We start from the raw sequence: 12,281 nt of genomic DNA, 5'->3' as shown, positions 1-12,281 counted from the left end.
CTTGTTTCAGCATTTTGTTATTTCCCTTCTCCTCCCCAAATTAGAAAATGTATGTACAAGATGCATTAAAAATTTAAAATTTTTAACAAAAATAAAACTTCATATTTAATATGAACAATTTTGAAATGAGAATCTAGAAGCAATTAATATTATATATTTGAGCAGTTGGCATGTGTCTATGCTTATCTATATCATGCTTATCTATGTCAGAGTTGTTAAGTTTTTAAGGAGAAATCAACAATAAAAAATTTGTTGTTTAGTTATTAAGCATCTAAGTAAATTATATGAGATATGTTATGTAAATTTTTAACCTACAACACTAATTAATTATCAATCAAAAAGCAGCCATGAGTATAATAAACAAATATAATTTTTGCACAACTGTGGTTTAACTTCAAAACATAGGAAGAGAAAAATGGCACGATGTCACCCCTATAAATGGCTTATTTCAATATATTTTTCATTCCTTTTTTCTTCCTTCTGTCCTTCATTCCTATCTCCCTCCCTTCCTTCCTTTCTTTTTCCCTCCCTCCTCCTCTTCCTCCCTCCCTCCTACCATCTCTCTCTCTCTCTCTCTCTTTCTCTTTCCCCTAAGCTATTATGTAGGCCACAACTCCATCCTAATTTGTTTTCTTTTGTTATATTTAAAAAATAGGATCCTGTTTTGATCAAAGCTGATCTGAACTGTGATCCTATTCATGTTTTCCACTTAGATCAGATGGCAGTCACCCACTACTGTGCACAGGTTATTACTGATTGAGAAAGATGAAATATGAAATATGATCTTCCTATTCCAGCCTCCCAAGTAGACTGAGATGGCAGGCTTGAGTTTTAATGGTATCCAAGTTCAATTCATAGTTTTATTTAATCAAGTTGCAATTTATTTGTTAAACGTCTGCATATATTTACATTATTATTATTTATGTAATGTGAAATTCTATGCTTGCTGCCTCTAGATTACTCTTCTCTGATATATACTTCTCTTCTGAATTCTTTTCAAATAATCCCCGCACACACATGCACAGTACCAACTAAAACATGACACTATTTTCTACAAAAATATTGAATGCAAATTTTAAATATAGACAATTGCCTCATATTAATATATTCTTGCCAAAATTAAGCAAGTTTTATTCAAATTACTTTAGCCATGTGAGGGTATAATTGGATGTCCAAAACAACAAATAAAATTATAAAATAATATGCAACCACAAATTATTTAACTTCTCAGAGTATCAATAAATGTCTAGAAAGTTGGCAAATATGTAAAATATCACAAGTGTATTTACATTGTTTTTTATTCATGAGTTTTTAAAAAGTATGACTCATAGAAACAAATTTGGAAAGAGAAAGAAATGGATTTCAGGACAATATTTATACAAACAAGGACCAAGATCCTCTACCCAATAAAAGGGCTCTATCATATATGCCCTAGGCATATATACATAGACAAACAAAAGCTATCAATACGGAAAAAAAGAGGTAGAAAATTAAAGACATTACTTACATATGATAGCATAAAAGAACATATTCTCTGGTGCATAATCAATAGAATCTGTAGATTTTTTAACTTCAAATATTTTTTTAATTTTTTATTGTGAACATACTGTACAGAGGGGTTACAATTACATGGACAAGATAATGAATACATTTCTTTTTTTTATTGTGAAAATACTGTACAGAGGGGTTACAATTACATGGGCAAGATAGTGAATACATTTCTTATCAAGCATTGTAGCCTCCTCCTTTGTTACCCTTCCCATCCCTTCCCATCCTCCCCACCAACCCCATCTTCCCTGCCCCCCAAGTTGTTAAGTTCGTTTTTGACATGACAACTTGTACTTCAGATGCTGGAGGGGATGTGGATAGAAGGGAACCTTACTTCATTGTTGGTGGGAGTGTAAACTTGTTCAACCACTTTGGAAAGTAGTATGGAGCTTCCTCAAAAGACTCCACATAGAGCTCCCCTATAACCCAGCAGTCCCACTTTTGGGCATTTACCCAAATGTTTACAAACAAGATTACACTAAAGCTACCAGCACAACTATGTTTATTGCAGCATTATTTACCATAGCTAAGATCTGGAACCAACCCAGATGCCCCTCAGTAGATGAATGGATCAAGAAAATGTAGTATATATACACAATGGAATTCTATGCCTCCATCAGAAAGAATGACATTGCCCCATTTGTTAGGAAATGGAAAGACTTGGAAAAAATTATATTAAGTGAAGTAAGTCAAGCCCAAAGAAGCATAGGTCCCATGATTTCCCTTATTTGCAATATCTAGTATATGTATGAGTCAAGCAGAAAAGGCCAGATACGGTGATGTTAGGAAAATGAACCCTTAGATATGTATTTTAAATGTTTTTTTCTTTCATGCATTTTTTTCTAATGCAATTATAAGATTATTTCTTTGTTGCTTTGTATGTCCCTCCCCCACAGTATAACCCATGCTTTCACTGTATTTGATGTCGGTATAATTTGTGGAGGGGAAGGGGAAAAACAAGTCGTTTAAAAAAGGATACTGGTGGACCTGTTTCAACAATAATTTCAAATATTTTTGAAAAAATCAAAACAAGATGGTACAATAAATAATCTGGAGTAAGACAAAATGTGTTAAGAGAAAAAGACCTTTTTGAGTTCTGTGGTACATCATTAGATGTGCTCACTTTGACAAATACAGAAAATAGTACTTCCTATCTCCAGCATCCTGTTATCAGAAAATAGAATAGTAGATTTTACTCTGAACACATTTTACTTCCTTTACTTTATTTTTTTGTCAGTCATGGGGCTTGAATTCTGGGCCAGAGTGCTGTCCCTCAGCTCTTCAACTCAAGGCTACTGCTCTACCCTTGAGCGACAGCACCACTTCTAGTTTTCTGATGGTGAATTAGAGAAAAGATTCTCACTGACTTTCCTGACTGGGCTGGCTTTGAACCAGGATCCTCAGATCTCCTGAGGATATGAGTAGCTAGGATTACAAGCATGAAACACCAGTGCCCAGCTTCCTTTACTTTTCTTTTAACCCCTCATTGTTATTTCAAACACTTATACATTGGTAGTCATTAGTATACCTCTTCTTTAAACAAATCAGAGTGTTCCCAGAAGAAAAAAATACAATTTTAAGAAAAGGAAAAAATTTAGATAAACAAAACTTAAAAATAAGATGCCTCAAAGTCTACTGAAGGGTGTAATATCTTTATTAAAAGTTAAATGGCTATTTTTCTGTTTTCAAAAGAAAAAACATGAACGATATTTACAATTTCATTAAGCACTGAAATTATTTTCAATTTATGCTAAAAATTGTAACTATTATATTAGTATAATGGTAAACCTTTAAAACTATGTTGTATTGATGTATTTAATTTGATTAGGTTTTATTCCTTTCCTCCCCTTAAACATTTACCTTGCATTTCTCTTCATCAGACTCATGAAGATATTCTAAAGAATGAAAAAAGTATAGCAAAATGTTTGTTTTAAAGCCCTATAATTATTAGCTTCAAGTTTTATTCTTTTTTCCATGGTTATATTCCTATTATAAAATGTCTCAGGTAAAATATTCAGTAAATAAGGAAATATAAGATTAAGTGAAAATGATTAAAATGTTTAGAACTTGCACATCAACTTATATATATTACATAATATATTCACATCAATTAATATTCAAATTTATTAATATTAATATTGTTTAAATGTTTTTCCTTCTAGTAGCCATAGTAATTTGGACTATATTTGTTTTCCTTATTTAACAAAGTTATTAGATTCCTATTTTGGAGTTATACTAATTTAATTCATTCACTTATTCAGACAAGTGCTATTAAAAACTCTGTAACAATTGTTCTGTGTGATTGTACAGTTACTTAGAAAATATCAAAACTTGTAATGTCAGGAAGAGCTAGTTTGACCACCACAAAGAACTCTACCTTGTCTTTTTATAAAGCTTGTGCTCCCTTTTACTCAATCAAGAAACATGTGATTTCTGTTTATCTGGGAAAGCACAAAATCCCCACATCCAATAAATACTCATAAGTCAATACTATTTACATAGTTCAGGCAAACTCCCTACTGTTCATAGCACATAATGTTAACTCCCCTGGACACATGCCTTACTCTCTTTCATCCCTTAACACACATGTTCGCCATCCTTACCTTCTCTTAAACTAACCAGAATTTGTTGTTGTTATTTAACCTTACTCTTTATTATAGTGAAACTCACATACTACTCTTCCTGTTATTTTAAATGTAGTTACTTAGTATTTGAAGATAGACATTCAAAAATAAGTGGAATAAAGAACATAAATGAAAAAGGGAGCAATGAAAGACAGTGGAAAACAGAAAAAAAAAAAAGAGAGAGAAAATGAAACACAAAAGGAGATAAGATATAAAAGTCTCCAAGCTGGGCGCCGGTGGCTCACGCCTGTAATCCTAGCTACTCAGGAGGCTGAGATCTGAGAATCAAGGTTCAAAGCCAGTCCAGGCAGAAAAGTCGGAGAGACTCTTATCTCCAATAAACTACTAGAAAACCGGAAGTGGCGCTGTGGCTCAAGCAGTAGAGCTCTCGCCTTGAGCTGAAGAGCACAAGGACAGTGCCCAAGCCCAGAGTTCAAGCCCCATGACCTCCAAAAAAAAAAAAATCTCCAGGGTCTAGAAGGCAATTTCTTTCCACTTTGATTCACATTAAGCAAGTTGTCTCAAAAATAAGAGTTATATAGTGGTGTGATCTTGAAACTTTTTTTTATAATTTCCATAAGATAGCAACATACATACTGTCTTATTTCAGTATCAATTAAATAGTATTGGTAATTCAAATAGTTCAAAGAAATTCTTTAGAGAAGACAGAAATTAAACTGCATATTATTTTCAGGTTAGTGAGGCAATTTGCAGTAAGAATACTATGCCAAAGAGGGCAACTGAACAGAGGCCAAGTATTACTTAAATGTTATTTTCAAGAACATGTCAAAGCTCCTTCAGGATCTTTCCTGATGAGGCCATCAAATTGTAATCTATTTGTTTGCACCTATTCAATTATCTCTCATTATATTACTTTTAGTGATTTAGCTTCACTGGAACAGAGAAGAGTTAAATTGGACAAAGATAGACCTCAAGAAAAGATTATTCCTATTTTCCAGTTTAAACTTAATTTCTGATAATAAGAATAAATTATACTCAAAATTTGACAATTTCATGTGAGAGTAAGGCCTTCATATCTTGATTTTTCACTTAAAAATTTCCTTGTTGGTTCAGAAAATGGACAATATTGAGATTGGTTATATTGACATTTTCTTGTTTTTAATGATCACTTCTTTTATACTTAAGAATATATTTCTAATGATTTTCCAGTATGTATTAGACAAATACTGGAATATAAACTGTGCTATTTAAACACATCTTGATAATCAACATCATAATATTTATAGTACAGAATATTATTTGCAAACTATTTTTAAGAACTTTAGACTTTAATCTGCATATTAAATGTCCTGATATAGCTGAATAAAAGTTCTAAAGGAAAGTTATAATATTATGAGATATACATTATAATTATAAAAATACTGATTAAAGTAGTAACATGGAAGATATTTTAAATATGGCAAGGTTTGCTGTATGTATATTATTAAGAAGTAACTAACTCACTTTTAAATTTATATATTATGTCTATTAAGATATGCATATACACACATATAAGAATATATACAGGTATGCATATTATAATGTATAAAGAATAAGATACATGTGTCTTATTGGTAATTTGTATATTTTATAGTTATATGTCATTGATTTATTTTGTATACATATAAAATATACATATATATAGACATATACAAACTTGTTTGTATTTTTTCTATTATTTGACACGCAATAAATTTTCATTCCACTTTACTTTTCTTTCTTGGCAATTAGTGTTGTATTGGTTAGAATTATATTCTCTGTTCTGCTTGCTTCCACCTTGTGTCTTGGAACTTCCACATATCCAAGCTAATATTACTCCATCAGGAAGGGAAGTGTTGGGTATAGGAAGCTGTTGCCGCCTGAACTCCCATCTCAGCAGCCTAAAATCTGAGGATAGAGGTTAAAAGTCAGTATTAACAGGAAAAGTCCATGAGACTCTAATCTCCAATTAACCACCAAAACCAACCAAACAAAAATATCAAGAAATTGAGCTGTAGCTCAGATGGTATATTAGTAGCCTTGAGCAAAAAAGGACAATGCCCAGGCCCAAGTTCAAACCCTAGGTCCCACACAAATGAGAAAGTAAGAAGGAAGTAAGGGAGGGAAGGAGGGAAGGAAGAAGAGAGAGAGAGACAGAGAGAGAGGAAGGAAGGAAGGAGGGAAGGAAGGAAGGAAGGAAGGAAGGAAGGAAGGAAGGAAGGAAGGAAGAAAGGAAGGAAGGAAAGGAGGGAGGGAGGAAGGGAGGGAGGGAGGAGGGAAGGGGGAGGGAGGAGGGAAGGAAAAAGGGGGAAAAGAGGGAGAGAAGTAGAAGAAAGAGGGTTAGAGGAGAAATGATAGAGGAGAGAAGAGACAAAAAAAGAGTACAACAAGAAAGAAGGAGCTAGGTACAAGAGACACCAATCAAAACTACACAATAGTGACCTAATAATTCAAACAGGTTTCACCTTCTAATTCTAGGACATTATAATTCTAGGACATTCAGCTCTAAATGCGTTAATGGAAGAGTCCAATGCTGAAGTTGACATCCTCATAGACCACTTACCTTCAATAGTCATCAGCTGCATATCACACATTCCATGCAAAAGTCTTTATTGCAAATACTTCATATCAAAGCCATAAACATTCAGCTGGGAATGGTGACTCATGACTGCAATCCAGCTTCTGAAAAAGCAGAGATCAGGCTTAAAAAGCAGAGATCATGGTTTAGGTCAGGTTGGGAAAAAGTAAGATTCCATCTAAAAAAATAAGGTATGTAAGATATGTAAGAGAAAACAAGTAGGAAAATCAGGTTTACAGTAAACTCCTGGTAAAAATTCTAAATTAGCTGGAAAGTAATGAAAGCAAAAAAGGGTTAAAGTTATCACTGGAGTGGTAGAGCACATGCCTGGCAAATACGAGGTCCTGAGTTTAAAACCTCATACTGCAAAAACCAAAACAAGAAACACAAAATCTATAAACATTTCAAAGTGTTATGGCTATCTCTGAGTATATCACTGATTACAAATCAATCTTGAAACATTTGAGTACATTTCTACATCTGTTAAAGGAAGCTAGGCCATGTATCTCTGTTGGTATATGTGTTTTTTGTGCATAAAGTCAGATATCTACACGCTTATACCTTTAAAAGAAGAAATTAAGCAGATTTTTTAAAGCGAAAGCCAGTTTGTCTATAAGAGGATTATGGGAAGAGAATTAAATGACTAATGTAGAAATTGAATACCTCTTAATTAAAATTTTTGTAGTTGAGCCTTTGTATTATTTAAATGTTTTTATAAATTTTATGTTTTATATAACTAAAACTAATAATAAATGACTTTTTCCCCTCAAATAAGAACATTTCAATAGAACTAGATGATCCTATTGTACATGAACTCAATGATGTAATTACACAGAGAAAATTTATTATAAATGTGTTAGCTATACATGTCCTTCAAAATAAATCATAATATTAAAAATAGTCCAAAATTCATTTGCTAATCTCTATTTTTTGTTGAATAAATGGATATTGATGTTTTAAAGTTAGATGAACGTTGCCTATAATGAAAGTAGCAAAAATATTATTATAAACATAATTTAGATATTCCTTGAAAACAACAATCTACAATACATAATTAATCCAAATAAAAAGCCCGCAATCTTAATTTTCATTTGGAAATGCTAGTATAAACATAATTATTCTCTCTACTGAATACATGTTTGCTGTTGTCTGCGCTGTCTGTTGTTTGTTGTCTGCGTTCCTTCCAAATTCATATGGTGAAATCTAATGGTCACATTGGCTACTGCATTTATCATATGGATTTTGTTTATGGTATTTTTTATAAGAGCCAAAGAAGACTAAGGCAATGATGTGCTGCATTTCTGTTAAAAAGCATCAATGGCAAGGCACCCATGGCTCACACCTGTAACTGTAGCTACTCATAAAGCTGAGATCTGGAAGATCATGTTTTGAAACCAGTTTAGGCAGAAAGATTTACAAGATTCCATCTTTAAAATAACCAGCAAAAGTTTGGCTGGAGGTATGGCTCAATGGTAGAGCACCACTAGAGAAAGTAAGCTTAAGACAAAACTGAAAGTCTCTGAATTCAAATCACAGTACAGAATAAAAAACACCGCCGAGGAGAGAGGAAGATGACTGGCAGAGGAGATGCTGGGGGTTAAGCAAACTCTCCTGTGGAAACCATATTCATATTCCAGTGGAAAATCTAAAGCTAGAGAGAGACACTAAGTGTGTTATTATAGTACAGAGAGCTTGGCCAGAGAGGAAAAACTCAGGCAGCTTAGTTAAGGACACAGATTCAAGCAACTCCGGTTGGGGGCAGCCACTGGCCTCCATATTTGACACAGAGAGGCCTGGACAAAGGCACCAGAGCGGATTCTACTCACCACCAGCAAGAATGGAAAGGAGCCTGACCACAGACAGTCCCAGACCATGGACTTCGATGACCCGGAAACCAAGGGATAGGCGTGAGTACCCTCAGTCCTTCTCACAGAGGAGCAGTAGATAGATAGCCCCTCCTCCACAACAGGAGGAAAAACTCCATCCTAATTTTTTAAAAAACTGTTGTCTATTTTTCTCATTTTTATTTTAGGATTGTTTTTGTTTTTGTTGTTATTGTTTCTTTTTTGTTTTTTAAAAATATTCTTTTCCCTTTTGTTCGTTTTAGGTTTTGTTTTGTTTTTTGTTTTTTTGTATTACTTACTTGCTGTTCTGTTCATCCTCAGATATATACCTGTCTGTGATTATTAGACCTTATCCTTCATTGTGTGCATACTTAATTCGGATATTCATTACTCAATTCAGAAACTCCCAGCCTAAACTCCATTAATTTTAGAAATATTTCTTTATATTTATATAATTTTAAGTGTTTCATTTTAATTTTTTATCTTTCCTTTTTATCTCTCTGCTCCTTTCCTGTTATCCATGCCCTTTCTCTGAATCTCTCTCTCACTTTGCCTTCCTATTCCTCCAATATTATTTTCTCCTCACAATTCTCCCTAACCCTATTAATTTCTGGTCTGCTGACCTATTACTTGATTTTTCTTAGTCCATTGATCCCTAACTATTTATTGTTGAACTAGCTTGTATCTGTTGAACTACATTGTATCTGTACCCATTTTGACTGGATCAAACAATCTGTGGAACTACAGGACTCTGGTGGATGCTTGCCTTGAGATAGTGTTCTAGCTCAAAATCGATTTGGCTATCATACCCAAATGGGCAGAACAAGCAGAAACACAAGAAAAATGGCAAGCCCAGGTATTTTATCTCCTGATCATGACAATCAGGCAAGAGCAGTCAGTGACTAACCCAGAGGAGAGTTCCCAAAATGCTCTACAAACACTACTAGTAAACATGCTGAATGAAAAGTTTGAAAGCCTGCAAGGGTCTCATTGTGAGCTTGATGAGGAAATGCATGAGTGTGATGCTGCTAATCAAAGATTAATACAGAAATATCGCCAGTGTGATGAGGCTAATCTAAGATTAATAGAGGAATTGCTTGAGTGGGATGAGAATAGACAAAAATTAATTGAGGCATTCATGGAATCCACAAACAGACAGCTGGAGGAATCCATGGAGGCCACAAAGGGAATGCTGAATGAAGCCCAACAGAAGGAAAGGGAGTCCAATGAAACCATAACAAATCAACTAAGGAATTTGAAAATGAACACTGACAACCAAATTAAGGAAGTAAAGAAGTCCATAAAAGATTTAAATCAAAGTTCCAACAAAGAATTTTAAGCCATCAAATCTGACCAATTAGGACGAAAAAAATAAAAAGCAAAGTAGAAAGTCTTGACAGTAGGTTGGATCATGCAGAAGATTGAATATCTGAGATTGAAGACAGACTAGATATTATAGAGAAAGAACACACAACTATTCAAGACAAATCCAAGAAATATGATAAATCTACAGATCTATTCAACATCTAGAAGACACCATCAGACAGCCTAATTTGAAGATGATGGGTGTAGAGCAGCACCTAGAGACAGAAGTTAAGGGTCTAGGAAATTTATTTAACAAGATCTTAGTAGAGAAATTCCCAAACATGCAAAAAGATAGGCAATTTAAATACAAGAGCCTTTAGAACTCCAAATAGATCAGACCAGAACAGGGCATGCCAAAGTCACACTGTATTCTGTATAAGATCAAAGAAAGACCAAAGAAAGGATTCTTAAAGCTGTCAAGGGAAAAGACCAATGACATATAAAGAGAAATAATTAGAATAACTTTTCAGCAGAGACATTTAAAGAAGGAAGAGCCTAGAAGGATGTATGCTATGTCCTAAAGACAAACAATTATCAACCAAGAATACTGTTCCCAGCTAAACTCTCCTTCATAATGGAAGGTCACATGAAAACCTTCCAGAGAAAAGAAAAATTGAAGCTAGATATCTCCACAAAACCATCCCACAAAAGGTATTTAAAGATGTCCTACATAAAGAAAACCAGCAAGATCACAATAAAGGCCAAGAAACCGCCTCCAAACAGAGAATCCCAGAAGCATAGGAAGAACCCAGTTGGTATAGCCCCAAATAAGGTGGATAACATGGCAGGAACTACCAAATATCTCTCAGTCCTAACTCTCAACATTAATGGACTTAACTCTCCAATTAAGTGTCTAGTTGGATAAAAAAGCAATCTTCTACCTTCAAAGATACACCTTGCCCATAAAAACAAACATATTTTGAAAGTGAAAGCCTGGAATAAAATCTAGCAAGCAAACGGCCCCCATAAACAGGCAGGAGTTGGAATCCTAATATCAAATAAAATAGACTTCAAATTAAAATTAGTGAGAAGAGATAAAAAGGTCACTACATACTAATTAAAGGATCTCTCCTTCAGTAGGATATTACAATTCTAAATAACTATTCACCAAACAACACCCAAATTTATCCAAGAAACACTATTTTCCCTCAAATCTCATATTGATCCAAAGACATTACTTGTTGGGGACTTTAACACACCACTATGCCCTCTGGATAGGTCAACGTGGCAAAAACTCAACAGAGAAAACCCAGACATAAACATTATGCCCTGCATTCTCTCAGACCACAAGGGAATAAAATTAGAACTCAACACCACAAGCCACCCATGAAAATCCTGTAACAATGGAGATTGAACAACACTGTTGAACCACTAGTGGGTAATGGAACAGATTAGAAAGGAAAATCAAATGTTCATGATATTTAACAAAAAAATAACACACAAATTATCGGCTGCTTTGGGACACAGCAAAGGCAGTACTCAGAGGCAAGTTTATAGCTCTGAGTTCCTGCATGAACAAATTGGAGAAATATGAAACCAACAATTTAATGAGACACCTAAAGTTCCTTGAAAAAGAGCAACAAGCTAAACCCCAACCCAGTAGATGGAAACAAATAATTAAATTTAAATCAGAATTAAATGAATTAGAGTCCAAAAAAACTATATAAAGAATCAAAAAAACAAAGATTTAGTTCTTCGAAAAAGTTAACAAAGTTGACAGACCATTAGCAAATCTTATCAGAAAAAAAAGAGAACACACCCAAATAAACACAATCAAAGACAAGAATGAAAACATCAGTACAGAAACCACCACGATTCAGATAATGATAAGGGGATACTGTGAATCTGAAATATATGGATTCATTTCTAGCAAATATTAACATGCCCAAACTAAACCAAGATGATTTAAACCAACTTAACAGATCCATGTCAAGCATTAAAATAGAAACAGCAATAAGAGACCTCCCACCCAAGAAAAGCCCAGGACCAGATTGGTATACAGCGAAATTCTACAAGGTCTTCAAAGCAAAAGTCACACAAATACTTTTCCAACTCTTCAATGAAATTGAAACTGAAAATTCACAACCAAAATTTCTATGAAGCCATCATTCCTCATCCCCAAACCAGGAGGGACTCATCAAATAAAGAGAACTATATATATTTATAAGATCATTTCTTTGTTGCTTTGTATGTCCCTCCCCCACGGTATAACCCCTGCTTTCACTGTATGTGATGTTAGTACAATTTGTGGAGGGGAAGGGAAAAACAAATCGTTTAAATAGGGATACAGGTGGACCCAATGCAACAATGAGATGTACAAGTCGTTATGTTGAAAATGAACTT

This window comes from Dipodomys ordii, unplaced genomic scaffold (genome assembly GCF_000151885.1).
Source record: "Dipodomys ordii isolate 6190 unplaced genomic scaffold, Dord_2.0 Scaffold73, whole genome shotgun sequence".
Classification (NCBI taxonomy): Eukaryota; Metazoa; Chordata; class Mammalia; order Rodentia; family Heteromyidae; genus Dipodomys; species Dipodomys ordii.
This window is presented reverse-complemented; position numbering follows the sequence as displayed.